This window comes from Eptatretus burgeri, chromosome 11 (genome assembly GCF_056783735.1).
Source record: "Eptatretus burgeri isolate ZD-2024b chromosome 11, Ebu_testis_v1, whole genome shotgun sequence".
Taxonomy (NCBI): Eukaryota; Metazoa; Chordata; class Myxini; order Myxiniformes; family Myxinidae; genus Eptatretus; species Eptatretus burgeri.
This window is the reverse complement of record NC_140971.1, coordinates 84429541-84447249: the sequence shown is the minus strand read 5'-3', so window position 1 is coordinate 84447249 and position 17709 is coordinate 84429541. Positions and strand designations below refer to the sequence as shown.

General features: G+C 35.9%; 1 long non-coding RNA gene across 1 annotated transcript in view; it reads right to left on the bottom strand.

The window, feature by feature from the left end:
- Window positions 1-17246, bottom strand: part of LOC147017512 (uncharacterized) — a 43494-nt gene extending 26248 nt beyond the window's left edge. Inside the window, exon 1 of the long non-coding RNA XR_015049539.1 lies at window positions 17124-17246. This is a non-coding gene — a long non-coding RNA (uncharacterized LOC147017512). The remainder of the gene's footprint in view (window positions 1-17123) is intronic.
- Window positions 17247-17709: the final 463 nt, after the last annotated feature.

Sequence of the window (17709 nt, the reverse complement as noted above, 5' to 3'; positions counted from 1 at the left end):
TTTATAACCATAAGGGAGACTATTGATTCCATTCTGTAAAATATATCTTTTATCATCAAAAGCTCCGAATGCTTTCTTATTTATCTCTTCTGTATATAATTTATGTTTATAACTTCTTATTGTATTAATTTTTCTGTACTCTTCCTTCTTTAAGATTAAACATTTGTAATAATGTTTAGAGTTTATTGTTTCCTTGATTATATTTTTCTTTATTCCCTTTAGCTTCTTATTACACCTTTCAATGTTATTATTATCAATATACATAAAAGCATAAGACTTTGATCTCAATCCTATAAATTCACTCATGACCTTCCCACCCAATTCATCTTTAAACTTACCAATAACCTTTTTATTCTTTGATGAAAACAACACATCACCTGACTTATAATTTACTTGTATCATATATATCAATATTATCAATCATATCCTCAAATACATCACTTGTCTTAATTTCTAATATAAAACTATCTGTATCCATATATATATATATATATATCAATGACACATTATCCTTGTACTTTGATTTAAAATTATTATAGTAAGTCATACATTAACGACTTTGACAAGTCAAGAATTGATGTTCCTATATAAATAGGTTTATCCATTTCAATACTCTCTTTTATCAAATGAATAGCACAAAAGTTCTCTGAAAACACCTCTGCTCGTTCAAAACTTGGTCTATTAATTAACTTTGAAGCCTGTAGCAAGTTTCCAAGATGTAGCAAGTGTTGTTTTGTCGATTCCTTACATTTTCCAGTCTTTCCAAATACAGCATTATTCATTAATTTATAAAAGTCCTTCTCAAAATCTGTTTTTGCTTCTGTTATCCTTTTTGTATTCAAATCAATATATTTCTTCAACCAATGACTTTGTTTAAATTTCAAAATCCGATGAATTTTACTCGCTCTCAACCAAGCAGATGAATATTATCTCAAGTTCCTTTGATGCAAAACATAACTTTCTTTGTCATTTAATGTAGTAAGTAGTTTTTTTCTGGAGATTTACCTTTTATATTGAATGACTGTTGGTAATCACTTAAACCATTCTTTTCTTGGACTTTCTTTATCAGGGGCATAAGGTAGGTCTTTATGTTTGTGATCAAGTTCTTCTGGATATTTTAAATCAACCTCAAAATAGTATCCACCTTCAGCTTCATCCAATTATTTTTGAGAGGAGACAACAATGTCTTGCAAAACTTTTTCATAATGTTTTTCTTTAACCCATTTAAGTTTTCCATAAGGTAAAGATTGAGTCATAGCCCACCCATACAAATTGTTAGCATCATAATACATCGGGTAAGAGTTGTCCTCATTCTTATTATAATGAGGAAGATATTTGTTATTTGCTGTCGCATATCTCTTCAATAAGAGATATGCTTTGAAGAAAGCAATATAATAAGACAGCAATTTTTCCTTCAATTCCTTCAATTCAATTTCCTTCAATTCCTCTTCAATTCTAACCTCGCCTCAAAAGCCAGTCGCCGACTGGGAATCCTCCGTCGTGCAAAGTCCTTCCTCGGCCCTCTTGAGCTCCTGACCACTTACAAAGCATTTGTCCGGAGCCTGATGGAGTACTGCTCTCCCCTCTGGGCTGGTGCGCCTGTCTCCCACCTTTCTCGGCTTCACGCTGTCGAAACCAGGGCATTTAGGATCATCGGCATCTCCCGCGATGAAGCTGAGTCTTTGGGCCTCTCACTCAATCACCGCAGGTTGGTCGGTGGTCTTTCTATTAATCACCAACAGATGATTTTGTATTAATCACCAACAGATGACTTTGATATAATAACAGAAACCACAAGGAGTATGTTTTTGATATTTATTTGTGTACGATTTATTTGTATTTGGAGAAACAGTATCTATCTTTTCAAGGATACTTTCAAAATCAGAATATATCACAAATGGATGTTTTATAGATTTGTTAAAATCTTTGAATGATATGTTTGAACCTGCTTTTGGTAAATTGATTATAGTTGATTTATGATTACTACAATATTTCGAATGTTGATTTAATCGTTCTTTTGTGTGAAAGGAGTTGAGACATCTCTTTCAAGGATACGTTTTACATTTTCTCTTATATAATTGTGATTTGGTTAATCTTGATAAATTTTTGATGAAAGCATAATGTGATTTTTCCTTTGAAGTAAAGTAGAGAAGGTCAATGTGTGTTTCATCATTTTTATAGTTGTTTGAAATTTTTAATTTCTGAATTTTGTTTGTATCCGTTAATCCATATACTTTAACAGATAGATTATTAATTTTCTCAAATTTAGGAATATCTCTCAATGACATCGGAAACTTAAAATCTTTAACATGTAATGTATTCTCGTATTTCTTATAATGTTCAACCCTTCCAGGATTCCATTGTGGAGGATGTAGGTGAGCAAGAACAGGCCATAGAAAACATTTATTATCTTTGTTTTGAATATTATCATCCACTTTCTTAAGTTTTATCTCTTCTGGTAAATCAATATAAGAAGAAGCTTGAAGAGGATCTGCTTTTAAGATGTGTATATCTAAAAAGATTATTTTTATAATAGCAAATCCACTACCTACTACAGTGTTATCAACATCTTGTTCTTGTCTCTGGAGTTCATTGTAAACATCACATCTTACAAAATCTTGAAATGATGAGATAAAGTGAGGGTTTGTCCTCATATAGGAAGTAGTTTCATCACCTTGTCTTACCATATTCAATTTTACTCCCATATAAAACTTACAAGTTTTCATTTCACTGAATGTGTTTTTAATTATAGTCTCAATACTTTGTTTAACCACATCAACAGCTTCCATGATTGAAGATGGTCCAGGGTCTTGAAAGCGAAACAATATAATTTTTATATGTCCTTTAAATGCCCCATCAGTGTTTTCAATGGAGAATTTAGTGGCACCTTCCTTTTCTTCATTTTTTTGTGTTTGCGTGATTGAAGGTGTTTATTATAATTTTTTTTTAAAGAATATCATTATCACATGTATCGCAATGTTTTGTTTCTTGGTGAAGTGGAGATATTTGTCTAAAAAGATTGAATGTGTGTTTGTTTAATTGAAGGTGTTTCTTATATAACATTTATATTCATGATTACAAACATCGCAGTACATTATATTCACCATATTTATAAAACTAAACTTTGCTTAAAATAACATTTTCTTGATGAAATTTTCATTTAATTTTCAGTTGAATCTGTGCTTAAAACCATTTTATCCTCCAACTTTTTTCACTTAATAAATACAATGTATCAAGACACAAAAGACAAGTTTCAATAAATCGCTTCATTTGTAAAAGATACTGAGAAATATGTCGAGGATGTAAAATTGAATAAAGATAAATATAATAACTATTGGATAAAACAATTATGGTGAATAATATGAGTTCTTCAATTTCCTTCAGTGGAAGGGCTTTTAGTATATCAGGAAGAACATCAATGAAAGTAGCTCGAACAAAGGTTTCTCCTCTCCTTCTGGCAATATATTCAAAACTAGAAAAAGCAATGAAAGAAGAAAAAGTATCAAAAAAGAAAAACCTTATGGATGAAGCTTCAGAAAGAAAAGATAAGACGATCTGTAATATGCAAGGAGAAAATTGTATTTTTTTCAACAACCCTAAAGATGTAAATCCTAATGAAATAAAGGATGTTAAAATATCAGGTGAAATGACATTTCGTTCAATAGTAGTTCAGGATCATTATAAAATTACCTTTAATATAAAAAATGTAGAAGTTGAATCTGTTAATGAAAAAAGTATATAGATATAGATGGTAATGTTTTTTTCTCCTAATTAAATATGAGTCATTATTCAACTGAAGATTTTGAAGATTATGAGAGTGATGACAGTTATGATACCGAGAGTTTGTGTTCAAATGACAATTATGATACCGAGAGTTTTTGTTGAAACGATAGTTATGAAAGTAGTTTTACAGATGATTGTGAAAGCACCAATGAAAGTACCGAATATGAATCCGAAGAATAATTTGATTTGAAGTAAAATTTTACTTTATAAATATGAATAGTATACTAGATATTGAGCCCCTTGAATTCCCTGATTCTCCATATGACAAATTGGGAATTGTCCTGCATGTGATAGAGTGGGATTAAACACAGAGTCAAAAGCCTATAAACAATGTATATTCTGTGATTATCTTCAAATTAATGGTAATAAAAAACATAAAAAGGAATATAATTCTTTGAGATTTACACCAAAAATGAATTACTTTACAAGATTGATTAGAGAAATGAATGTGAAGTATGAGGGTGATAACACATCTTTCCTTACAATTGAAGAAAGTGAATGTATTCAAGAAATGTTCAAAGGATTGTTGTTTTATATTATTCACGATTGCCATTTTCAGTGAAATATCAACACAAGATATTGTATAAACAAAATAATGGATTATCTTCAAATTAAACCCGAACTTAGGATAAAATATAGAGTTTCTAAAAAAGCCAATAATAACTTAAATAACCTGTTTTCAAATATAGAAATGAATGATTTTTTACCCATTTGGGAAAATAAGATAACATTTAACAACCAGAAAAATCTCCCAAATTCATTAAGATGTCTCATAGTTGGTTTCAGCAGATGTGGAAAAACCTGCTTACTTTTAAAGATGCTCCTTACTCCCAAACTTTTTATATTATGATAATTTAATATTTTTTACAAAGTCAAGTTTTCAACCTGAGTATCAATGACTCTTACAAGGTTTTAATGCTGATCTTCAAAAAGAAGATATAATTTGTTTATTTAAATTTCAAAACAAACTAAATGATGACAACATTAAAGATATAATACAATTATTTTGTGATACACAGAGATATAAAAAGAAATCAAAGCCGATAACTTGTATTCTTAGTGATAATACGGATGGCATACCTTCTCCCCAAGATTTGGATAAATCAAAAAAGAACCTCATTATCTTTGATGATTGTGTTAATGAGAGAAACCAAACAGTAATGGATAGCTACTACACAAGAGGGAGACATTCTTCTTGTAATTGTATTTATCTTAGCCAATCATACTTTCAACTTCCTCGTCGCTGAAGAAGAAACAATGCTAATACTTTTATTTTATTCAAGTTAAATTCAATAGAAATAAACAATTTTTGGAGAGACAATTGTTCTACGTTATGTCGTAAAAAGGAATTTGGGGATTATATGAAGCACATGACTGAAAAATATCAATATATTGTTGTGACACAAGATGAGATATAAAGGGATATATTTTTTATGTTATAAACAATTACATATATAAATGACAACTATTATTATAAATATTGTGGGTAAATCTGCTTCTGGAAAAAACTTTCATAAATCAAGGTTCTTGCACAGTACAAATGAGAATATTTTTAATTTGCTTAAAAAGCACCATGTAATTTTTATTGTATCAACAACAAGAGCAATAAGACCTGGAGAAGTAGAAGGTGAAGCTTATTACTATATTTTAGTAGATGAACATATGCGCTTGAGGAATGAATGCCAAATATTTGAGGAGGTTTATCTTGGTGCAACAAAATATTCACATTGTAAGAGTGAGTTAAAGAAACTAAAATCTGGTGGTCTTAGGATATTAGATATTAATCCAGAAGAAATGCGACAAATTATGAAACATCTGAGTGGTAATGGGGTTAAGATTTTATCATTCGGTTTTGATGTTGATGAAGAAACTCAACGCAAAGTATGAAAAGCAGAGATACAAGTATTAGTGAAGAAGAAATTACAACTCGTATTAATGTTAATAAAGAATTTGATCAAATATTTAAAGAAAAGGATTTATTTGAACACATCTACTTTAATGATGAAGAAAAGGAAAATTTCCCTGTTGACCTGTATAATTCAGTGAATGATATTTTCCAATAAATAAATGGATGCGAAAGAAAGAGCAAGAAGATTAAAGGAGCATCAAGAGTTGGTTTCAAAAGTTGTCAAACAACAGGAAGACAAAAAGAAGAAATGCAGACAGAAACTAATGGGTGAAGAAGCATTTGAAAGAAAATAAGAGAAATTTTTGAAACCACTTTTACAAACTTCCCACGAAAAAATTATAGATGCTTCCACAGTTCCCACAATAGAATATACTCCAAAAAAACTTAAAATGTTAAAATATTTCAGTCAAATGATGGAGGAAGAATTAGAGCATATAGGAGAATTAGAATATGATGATGAAGGATTATTTCAACAAATGGAAGAGATTAATCAACCCCCTGATTATTTTGTACATGCTCTTCAAAACAATGAATATTCAGCAGATTAAAAAACCATAGCAGGACTCATTCCAACAGAACAACCAGCAATATTTCATCTTGTTCAAGAAAAGGTATTGATATTTAATGATGAATTAAGGTTCTTGAGTTCTGCTCAACTCCCTGTTAAATTTACCCCCAGATTAATGTTTCTTCTCACAAAAGATGGAAGACAAGATTCAACTGTGAGGGATGAATCAAAGTATTTTGATAAACCATTGGATATGAAAAACAATTATGATAGAGTATATATTGATCTGCTGGACTCTCTAAATTATAGGGTTAGTCGATCTGGTAAAAGTAGGAAGAATGAGAAGGAGAAACACATTATTCACGCTTTAAGTATCCTTGGTTCAGGTGTTACTTTTCTTCCAAATGACCCATCACAATTAGGTAATAGACTGTTATTGCTGTTAGGTAGTAAGAAGGCTGGAAATAATTGTTTCAATGAAGCATCAACCATTTTAGACCAGTTGATGAACATGAGAATAATTAATAAATGTCAATACAAAGACATTTTATCTCATATTAAATAAGATGAGAAGCACAATCCTTAGTTTTAATTTCACAACAAGCGACCAGACATCTTCATTCCCATACCCACTACAACTTGACACAACAAAAGAATATGAGGTCTTTATTGTCCATGGAAACTTATAATACCTTCTCTAATATTACCGAGATAAATGACAAGTTTAGTTATAATCCGGGAAGTGGATACAAAATGATAACAGTTTCACCCGGAGAAAATGAGATTTCTCAAATATCTTCCAAAATTGCTCTTCTTATGAAAGAACAGGGTGATGAACCAAAAAATATTGTTACAGATATTCAAAAACATACTTCAAAATGAACGATTAAACTTAAAAATAACTACAAGGTTGATTTCACAATTGATAATTCACTTCGAGAGTTATTGGGTTTCACCTCAAAAAAGATTGAAACTAATGGGACGTTTTACAGTGATAATGTCATTCAAATATCCTCAGGCATAAATTCGGTATTAATTCATTGTGAATTGATTGATGGCGCTTATAATGATGGAATAACAACAAATACAATATTTTCATTCAGTGCATACTCAACCCCAATTGGTTATAAATTCAATATGAAACCCAAAAATCTGGTTTGGAAAAACCATATACAGAGTAAATTTTAGGATAACTGACCAAGATAATCGCATGATTTATTTTAATGGAGAAATTATATCCATCATAATTCACCAACGTGAAGTTTTCCAATAAATAAATACGATGGTTATTGTGAGGAAACATGAGTTGGGAAAATATAAAATAATTACAAGGGATGGGATGTTCCTTTCCCCATACTACAAGGATGAAGGTATGTATCTTGGTCGAGGATACTATAAACCTAAGAGACAAAGGGGTGTCGGACATCAATTTAGAAAAAAAGGCGATGGGATAATTGATACTCTAATGGGTAAAGGTTCAACTATTCTGAAACATAAAGACCTAATTGGTTGAACTGCTTCTGCTGTGGGAAATGTAGCGGCTGCTATAAAGAGTGTAAAAGATGCCCAAAAGGAATCTCATAAATTACAAGCAATAAAATAAATTAAGAAAGGCAAAACTCAGTTGTCTCCCCAAGAACGACAGAAAAGAATTCAAATACTTGGGTCAGGGTTTCAAAAGTGTGGACCTCAAATATCCGGGGCCTTCGCTCAAACCTTTCAGATCTTTCCATACAGGTTGCCACTGACAAACCAGACATTATCTGCCTAACAGAAACTTTCCTCTCCCAAGACATGTCTGACTCCCAAGTATCTCTCCCTGGCTACTCCCTCTTACGGTATGACAGACCTGAGCCTCGTCCTGGTGGAGGTGTTGCTCTCTTCATCAAAGACTCTATTCCTCACTCTCCATGCACTGCTCTCACTCCCCCACACCCCCAGGAATACCTCTGGCTTCGGCTTCCCCTCCACTCCCACCTCATGTTTATATGTGTACTGTACCGTCCACCGAACAGTGATGACTCCATCTACATCTCACTATCCGAAAACATGGACCATCTTCTATCTTCTCATCCAAACTCTCTCTTCCTCTTATGTGGTGACTTCAATTGTCATCACGCCAGTTGGCTAGGTGTGGGTACCTCTCTCACCTGCCATGGCACCTCAGCAAAAGCTTTCTGCGACTCATTGGGACTGACTCAATCGGTCAACTTCCCGACCCGGATCTCAACCAATGGTACTCCATCTCTTCTGGATCTGATTTTGACAAATTTCCCTGACAATATCTGCTGCTCTTCCTTCGCTCCAATTGGTTCTTCTGACCACGTCCTTGTTAAAGTGGACATCTCTCTGGCTGTTATCAGAGAACCACCTCACCGCCGTCGAGTCTGGCATTTCACTCAAGCCGACTGGCAGGGTCTCCGAGCAGCCATCAAACTTACAGACTGGTCTCCTATCACTACTTTCTCAAACATCAACTCATCCTGGGAATTCTTTCAAAGAAACTTGCTCTCCCTCATGCACAGATTTATCCCCTCTCGTGTTCAGTTGTCTTACCCTTCCTCCCGCCCTTGGTTTACTGAAGCTTGTGGCGAGGCAGTTGTCCTGAAACAACTTGCCTTTGCCTCATGGAAAGCAAACCCAACTGAGGGCAATCTCAGTTCTTTCCACAAAGCTCGGAACAAGTGTGTATCTACCCTCAGGAGAGCCAGAAAACAACATCTTTCTCATCTCAAGTCTGAACTCTCAAACCTCTCTCCCTCCTCAAAATCCTGGTGGCGTTTAATCAAATCTGTTTCTGGTGTATGTTCCCCCTCCATCCCCTCCCTTACCTCAAATGGCCGCACTGCTGATTCCACACGTGATAAAGCTGAATGTCTAAACTCGGTGTTTGCAGCTAAATCTTGTGTCCTAAACCCATCACTATCTCTACCCACTTTACCCAGTCGCACCCAACTGTCCCTGGACTCTGTATCCTTTTCTCCTGACAAGGTGGAGAGCTTGCTTTCAAACCTCGAGTCAGATTCTGCAACCGGTCCAGACGGCATCAGCCCACGTGTCCTCAAAGCCTGCTCTTCTGCTCTTGCTCACCCTCTCTCTGTTCTATTCACCCTCTCATTTGCCCAAGGTCATCTGCCATCTGCTTGGAAATCTGCTAACATCACTGCCCTGCATAAAAAGGTGCAAAAACAGATCCCTATAACTACAGACCAATCAGCCTTCTCCCAATCATCAGCAAGGTGATGGAATCCATCATCGCCTCAGATATGAAATCCTTCCTCTTCTCCAATGGCTTGATTTCCAATCATCAATTTGGTTTCAGACCAGGTCACTCTACCCTGGATATGCTGCTTCTGCTCTCCCATCAATGGATGGAGGTCCTCAATGCCAGACAGGAAATCCGAGCCGTATCCCTGGACATATCACGTGCTTTTGACACGGTCTGGCACCCTGCCCTACTCACCAAACTCTCTTCCCATGGTATTCAAGGCCATCTCCACTCATGGCTCGCAGACTTCCTCTCCTGTCGCAGTCAACGTGTGGCCCTAAATGGAGTTCTTTCATCCCCTCTTCCTGTGCAGGCTGGAGTTCCTCAAGGTAGCGTTCTGGGCCCTGTTCTTTTTCTGGTTTTCATCAATGATCTCTCGGACTCTCTGGAAAATCCTCTATTTCTCTTTGCCGACGACTCCACCCTCTGCCGTACCATCTGTCATCCCTCAGACCGGCAAGCAGCAGCTTCTTCACTCACTGCAGATCTGGATAAAATCACAAACTGGTCCAACACGTGGAACATGTCTTTCAATCCAGACAAATCTCACACTCTCACTATGTCTCTTCGAAAGGACCGTTTACAAAACCCCCATCCACTTTCTCAACAATCCTCTGGAAGAAGTCTTTTCTTTCAAGCTTCTAGGTCTCACTATCTGCCATGACCTTTCCTGGGAAAGTCACATTTCCAACCTCGCCTCAAAAGCCAGTCGCCGACTGGGAATCCTCCGTCGTGCTAAGTCCTTCCTCGGCCCTCTTGAGCTCCTGACCACTTACAAAGCTTTTGTCCGTAGCCTGATGGAGTACTGCTCTCCCCTCTGGGCTGGTGCTCCTGCCTCCCACCTTTCTCGGCTTCACGCTGTCGAAACCAAGGCATTTAAGATCATCGGCATCTCCCGCAATGAAGCTGAGTCTTTGGGCCTCTCACTCAATCACCGCAGGTTGGTCGGTGGTCTTTCTGTCTTCTACCGACTCCTCTCCAGCCTTGCCCCCCTGCTCTCTCTGCGATTTGTCCCCACCACATTTCCACAGGGCGCTCAAGGTCCGCCAACAACCCCTTCTGGTAAAACTACCAAAATCACGAATCACTGCTCATCTTCACTCTTTCATTCCTCTTTTTTCCCGCCTTTGGAATAAACTTCCTCACTCTATTCTTTCCCATTCTTTCCTCCAGGCTTTCAAAACAGCTGTTCACCACCACCTCTTATCTTCCCCCATCCAAATCCTCGATCTTTTCTACCCCCGATAATCCACCCAAGCCCACTTCCTTCATTTCTCCTACTTTCCTTCCTGAAAGTCCCTGAAATGTCCATCTTCTCTTCGCCATGTTCCCCGTCCCATCCCCATCCCTCTCCCTTCCACAGTTCACCTAATGTGTCTGTTCCCCACTGTTTTGTCCCTTCCACTCCCGCCCCTCTTGTCTCATGCCTCCTTGCTGTGAGTTGTGTGTTAGCTCTCATACGAGCCTCGACCAAGGTATACAAAAAAAAACAAACAAACAAAAAAAAAAACATCTTTTTTCCTCAATAAATACAAGTATGGAAGCACTTGATAGTATCTATGATTTGGATGATAGCATTGTCATCTCAAACTCGACGAAGAAAGAAGACTACTTCAAGGTAAATGCAATAACTGGAACAGACTGGAATGCAAATAGAACAAAAAAGTTTTGAAATAAATAATCAACAAACTTATTTGAATAAGTTTGTTATAAACTTATTTGAAACTAGGCAAAAGTTTCTTGTTGTGTAAATTTACATTCACTAAGGCTGCGACAAACACAAACTCTACACTCATAAATGATTTATTCTGGAAAATGTTTGATAGTGTTTCTTTGTATATTGGAACACAAGAAGTTGAAGCGGATGATTATGTCTCTGCTACATCTGAAATGATGAAATTTCCACTATATTCATTTAGTGATAGAATGGGAAAGGGGGCTGTCGAAGGTTTTATTCCTGATATGTCAACAGGAACAAACACAGACCCTGGATATAGTCAAATGAAAGGAATGTATAATGATGATACAAAAGCAGACAATGGTTTTACTGTGGCAGTTCCTCTTAAAGGTATATTTGGATTTGGTGATCATGATAAAGTTCTGTGTGTTCTTTAAATTAGATTTCAACTGCAAAGGAATGATAATGAAAATACATTGCTTTTTGGTGTGGTTAATGCTTTTGCTGCTCAGAATCCATTTGTCATTGATGAAATTAGTTGGTATATTAGTGAATATACTCCTCATCTTAAAACAAAAGATTTGTTGAATAGAAGACTTAACTCAAAGAAGCCACTCAATGTATCATACCTTAAAAGAAGATGTCAACATGTTAAACTGAACCAAACCACTTACACGTGGAATTTGGGTGTTCTGGAAGGAAAGCCACGATATGTGGCTTCTTTAAAAAAAAAACAGATGGTGATAATGCTACTGATAAGAAGAATGCATTGAGTGATAATGTGAAGGTGAAACAACTTCGTGTTTCTCTAGATGGAACATTTTATCCATGAGATAGATTGGAAATTAATTGGGGAAAAAATGATTATGCTGAAGCATACAAGTCTTACCAAAAGGTTTGTGAAAGCAATGGAAATAAGGAACCCATTTTGGATATGACAGCATTTAAAAGTCTGTATACAATCTATGCGATTGACCTGAGTGCTCAAAAGCAAACTATAAAGTATAATCAAGTAGATACTTCCCTATACATTGAAAGAGGAGAGAGTGAAGAAGCTGATACATATTGTTTGCTTTTGGAAGAAACAGAATTACAGATTTATACAGATAATGGTGTTATGATTAGTCTCACATAATTTTTTTGATAAATAAATGAGTAGTAAAGTGCCAACTGGGGTATATGTTAATCAAATGAATCTTCATAAACTATCATCTTGTGTTCAAAATTAAAAGCCTTGTTTGATTAACGTTGATACAATTCAGAGAAAAGGAGCAGTAAGAATTGATGTTTTGCTCACAAGAGAACAGGTTAAAATCTTGAATGACACTGGCTCACTTAAAATTAAAATGTCAAAACCAATGTTGAATAAATATATATTTAACAGATTGAATATATTCAATAAGAGAGAGACGAATGGAGGATTTCTCCCATTTCTAATTTCTTTATTTTCTGGTTTGAATGCGGCTGGCGCATTGATGGGTGGTATTTCAGCAGCGGTGAAAACTGCCAACGAAAGGAAGGCTCAACTCCAGGCTCAAAAAGATTTGGAAAGACATAACAAAGAATTGGAGAAACAAATTATTTCGTGGAAGTTGTGTAATTGTAGATTTTGCTGAAAAACTTGAAGGTCTGCCTGACAAAGTGAGATTGTTAGTTGGAGATATGCTTTCTTCTATCGCACAAGCAGGTGTAAAATTAACTTAAACAGGTAATGGATTATATCTTTCCAATAAATAAATGAGCATTGATGAGTGGTTTAAAGAATTTGGAAAGAATACAACATCAAATATAGAACTTATCAAATATTGTAAGAAATATTATTTGAAAATATTAATTGTCAATACAAATATTATTTTGATAGTTTTAGTCTTCCACCAACTGTTGAAGTCATAAAATTCTTTCAGAATGGTGTTTATCAAACATTTAAAGTCCAAGAATTAAATTCCAAGTGTTGTGGTCAATTATGTCTATATGTGTTATTTCAACTCAACAAAAATAAATTTTTTGATGACATTATTTTTAATCTAATATAAATGACTTATGTTGCTTTAGATGGTTGTATCTGTTGTGTATCCCAACAACTGGATATGGATTTATAAAATTATTACACAAAGGCACAGGCTGAATGGCAGAAATATAGTATAGCAAAAAATATTAATATGAAAAATGCTTATAAATTAATAAATTATCCAAGCCCGACTGACGGAAATGACTTGGTGAGATTAATTGATTTATCACAATATATATCCTTAAATAAAACGGCTGTGTATTCCAAAGATACAGAAGTGTTGATTTTATCTCCAGGTCATACAGAATTCACAGTTCCAATTAAAATTTAATTTTATAAAGAAGGGCGTATCGTTTGTATGAGAATAGAACAATGGGGGTATGATATGAATGATTTAGGGTGTAATTGGTCATTTAGAATTAACCTGGAAGACCTGGAACAATTAAATCGGTCTCATAAGGAAGAATATTATCCACTTGGTGCCAAGAATGAGTTTTGTGGAAGCACGATTTGCAAACGACAAATTAAATAATTTATTAAGGGTAAAATCAATAATGGCTTTGCCATAGTTTCTATCATGAAAACACAAAGAACAGGATTATATATAATAAGGAAGGAAATACAAAATGGTTTAAGTATGGGAAGATGGGGAGGTATTTCCTGTCATTATATTAATTTGTCATAAATTTCTAATACATGAATGACAGCAAGAAGGCTTAAAGAAAATTATCATTTCTGTGTCCAAGCATACCTTCAAGAAAAGGGTATTCGGTATTTTAATAAATATGTTCTACAACATAAGAATGAGGTATTTTCAATAAAAGATTGGCTTTATACTGATGTTAATAAACCAACAACTTTGGATTTAATTAAAATGTTAAATAATGAAAAAAATTTAAAGTTAAGAAAACGCAAGGGTCTTTTCGAAATTCAGAAGAAATTTTATTGGTTTCCTGTTGTAAAAAAATTTTATTTTGGATACAGGAATAACAAGAAATCCTGATGAATATATATATGATATTCTTTGGAGTGGAAGTGATTCAATGATAGTAAGGGATGAGGAAGGAGTTGAAGAAACTGAGACAAAGGAGGAGAAGGAGAAGAGAGAGGAGGAAAAGGAGAAGAGAGAGAAGGAGGCAAGGGAGAAGAGAGAGAGGGAGGCAAGGGAGAAGAGAGAGAAGGAGGGGAGGGAGGAAAGAGAGAGAATAAATAAATATAAACATATGGAAACCAGTGAGATTAGAAAAAGATTGGGGGTATTACAGAAAATAAATAAATCTCAACGCACCGAGGAGGAAAACAAAGCATTGACAAGTTTATTAGAAATATTTGCGTCAAGACTATTAACATCGTTTTCCTTGCAGTGATTGCCTTTATTTAAAGTTTTACATTTTTACAGCGTGTGCGCTGTATACAATTGCACCGAGTTTGAAATGTCCCCAGTGCCCCCCCCCCTCACACGTGCCTCAAGTGAGCCAATGACGGCCATCCGGTAGATGGCAATGCGTGACCTAGACGGAAATGGCGACATTTGATGGAAATACCCGAGTATTTCAATGGAAATTTGTGAAACTAATGTGTTATATATGTGAAAACCATTGAATTTATTGCTTGACAGAAAAACCCAAGAAACGCTCCCCTCTCATGTACAAACGAACGAAAGACGTCATTTTTTTCTTTAATACATGGAAGAGAGAGTGAAGACATTTCTAAGGCTTCTTTATGTTTTAAAAATTATGATTCAAATGTGCATGTTGGAAACTAAAAAGGTTTTCGCACTCTGTAGGAATTTTTCTCAAATAAATGAGTTATTGTCTAAAATGTAAAAAGAAAACCAAGAGTAAAAATATCTCGTATGTTAAAAGTAAAAATAATAGGATTATACAAAAAGGTACATGTTCGGTGTGTGGCTCACAAAAGAGTGAATTCCCAAAACACAAATGTGGGGGAGATATACCAATTTTTTTATCAGGAATAAAAATCTGAAATGAAAAAAAAAATCTGAAATCCCATCCTTCCCCACACACACAGGGAGGGGAGGGGGTGGGATGAAAGGGGTGTGGTGGGTCGTTGGGGGAGCGCACCTACCCCCCAACCCAACCCCCCCCCCTCCTGCTTTGCACTTCCATTATTCTTTTTTATAATTAAGAATTAAATAATTGAAAGCAAAGCAAATATAATTAATCAAGATTGAAAATATTAAGCATTTTTCTTTGGGTAAATATTCAGTTGTGAGAATGGACGATCTTTTCCAGCAGTCTGCTTCAGATGTCTTGTGATTTAAAAAACTCGGACATCATATTCTGTTTATAACAAGAGGAACCCCATTAGAGCATATAAAGATGATTATATAGTGATATTAATAAAATAATAAATAAATAACTATAATAATTTAAAAACATTTACCTCTCGAAGATAGAGTGTTGTGTCAGATTCCTCCAGAAGATTAAGTTGTGTGTTTGAACTTAAAAAAATAAAAATAAAATAATGAGTCAAGGACAGAGACAGAGACGTATATACACACACACACACACACACACACACACACACACACACACACACACACACACACACACACACACACACACACACACACACACACACACACACACACACACACACACACACACACACACGTATGTACACATGCACACACATTTACACACACATATACACACACACATGTATGCACACATATACGCACAGACACACATTCATATGCACACACACATACACACACATGTGCGCACACACACACACAAGCACATGTGCACACACACACACACACATTTACACACACGCATACACATGTACACACATGTACATGTACACACATGCGTGCGCACGCACGCACGCACGCACACACGCACACACACACACACACACGGGCAGAGATAAAGACATAAAAACACATCGAGGGATGATTTCTCACCCTTGACTCGAATCATTCGGGATCGTAGGGCGTGATAGAACTTCTTGCTAACCAACAAAAATGTTATTCAATTCCCTTCTGAACCATTGATTATCTTGAAGGAAATCATTCATTTTTTGCAACTCATCGTGATATGCAAATGCCTCCTGTTCCAAATCAGTGATCAATGATGTTCTTATTGGGGACAACCTGTCAGAAAAAAAATATATTTGTCATATCATGATTTAATTAATAATCAATTGCTTCACCGTCATTCTCAGAGGAAACCGGACTTTACAACACACACACACACACACACACACACACACACACACACACACACACACACACACACACACACACACACACACACACACACACACACGTATGCACACATGCACACACATTTACACACACATATACACACACATGTATGCACACATATACGCACAGACACACATTCATATGCACACACACATACACACACATGTGCGCACACACACACACAAGCACATGTGCACACACACACATGCATATGCACACATACATACACACACATTTATACACATGCATACACATGTACACACACATGTACATGTACGCACATGCGTGCGCACGCGCGCACACACACACACACACACACACACACACACACACACACACGGGCAGAGATAAAGACATAAAAACACATCGAGGGATGATTTCTCACCCTTGACTCGAATCATTCGGGATCGTAGGGCGTGATAGAACTTCTTGCTAACCAACAAAAATGTTATTCAATTCCCTTCTGAACCATTGATTATCTTGAAGGAAATCATTCATTTTTTGCAACTCATCGTGATATGCAAATGCCTCCTGTTCCAAATCAGTGATCAATGATGTTCTTATTGGGGACAACCTGTCAGAAAAAAATATATGTTTGTCATATCATGATTTAATTAATAATCAATTGCTTCACCGTCATTCTCAGAGGAAACCGGACTTTACAACACACACACACACACACACACACACACACACACACACACACACACACACACACACACACACACACTTACCAACATTGTGAAGCGTTATTTTCTTCGTCAGAAGAAAGATTCTCCATGTCTGTTCATTTACCATTGCATCAAGATGAGAAAAAATGAAAAAAAAAACCCATCAGACAGAAATTTTCGACCGAGAGGTAACTTTTAAAGCTCTTAGAGGAAGTGTGATTACGTAATCTTGGAAATTTTCCCGGGCTTGAACACAATGGGGGGCAGCTGTTTTTCAGTTTCAGACAGCTTCCTGTTTTTCAGCTGCACTGTTTTACAGCTTACAGGATGTGTGGAAAGTATTTTGCGAACATATCAGTGCTACAAAACAATTTTATCGACTCTCTATAATTTTAATGTACATCCATCCATTAGGACCATACTCTGTGCAGAGCGTTGGTGCCGCCGAAGCAGTCTCCTTGGCTATTGGGAACAATCCTGGACGGGTCGCCACTCCGACACAGTATACCAGCATGCTGGCACTCATTTTGCCGACCTCGGAAGGATGACAGGCAGAGTCAACCCCACCTGGTGTTAATTCAACAGCTGAGCGGGATTTGAACTCAGGACCCGAGGATCCCAAGCCCACTACCTTAACCATTAAGCCAAC